This window comes from Colletotrichum gloeosporioides (assembly GCF_011800055.1).
Source record: "Colletotrichum gloeosporioides strain Lc1 chromosome Unknown consensus_22, whole genome shotgun sequence".
NCBI classification, from domain to species: domain Eukaryota; kingdom Fungi; phylum Ascomycota; class Sordariomycetes; order Glomerellales; family Glomerellaceae; genus Colletotrichum; species Colletotrichum gloeosporioides.
Window position 1 is genome coordinate 58,526 of NW_025544667.1, and position 1,138 is coordinate 59,663.

The following is a 1,138-nucleotide window of genomic DNA, read 5'->3' on the forward strand; positions in this document are numbered from 1 at the left end:
AAGACAGAAACAAGCAGCTCTTCACCTGAGCGATAACCCATCAAAGGCAACAAGGAAGCTGGGGCGATCTCGGCACATCTGGCCTAATACTGAGTTGGAGACGGTCTGAAATCTTGGGGCGGGGGCGCTTTTTACGGTTGGATTGTACTACGAGGACGGTGCAGAAGGGGGGATTCTGGCGCTGCCGCTTCTGATTCGACTTCATTGGGAGGATGCGGAGGGGGGACTTTTGTTGATATGAAACCATCTGAAGGTGTATTTTAATCGACTGACGTGTCACGATTTGATGGAGGCGATTTTGATTTGATCGTGGGATGGCATAGTGCTTCTGGTGTTATGTTGGTGTACCGTGTAAGGTCCATAGTTGTCAATGTATTGGAACATTGGATCTTTGCCGATTTTGGTTGATGATTTTCGTGATTGGACTGGTGATAATTGCGGTACTTCCGAGGGATGTTGAGGATATGGACATAGTGGAAGGGGGCGATTCTGGTATGAGAGAAGTCGCAGAAGACTGAAACGCTATGGGGCAAACGACATAGGTAGCAATGAATCCAGTTTGTACATAAGAGTAAGTAAGCCTTCACGATGAGATAATGTATTTTTCTGCGCTAGAGCAATTACTTTTCGCGTGGGCATGAACCTTACTCTGTTTTACTGTCGTCGTCGTCGCTACCATTGTCGTTATTGTTGTTGTTATCGTTGTCGTCGTCTTTATCTTCATCGTCGTTATCGTTGTTGCTGTTATTATTTTCGTTGGTATCGTCGTCGTCGTTGCTATTCAAGGATGAAGGATATAGCCCCACGTAAATTCCATGAGAAAAAACAGGCGGCATCTTCATGAAGTTGGTTTCGAGCTACTCGAGATCAAGTTTCGAGTACCGCAACTGTCCCCTTTTCAGTGTACTAGTTAGCGACGAGGGAGACCGAGACTTGGTCCACCACCATGTCTGCCAGGACCATCCGAAACAGCGCTCCCCGCAAGGCAATCAAGTCGATTATGAGGGTCAAATTTAACTTGATTGCTATATCGCGATACTATTCTTGATTGCTTGCAATAAATTGCAAGTAATTGGCAAGTATCTCTATATAGGGGGCCCTTAGGGCCTTAGGGGGGGGGGGGGGGGAAAAGGGGGGC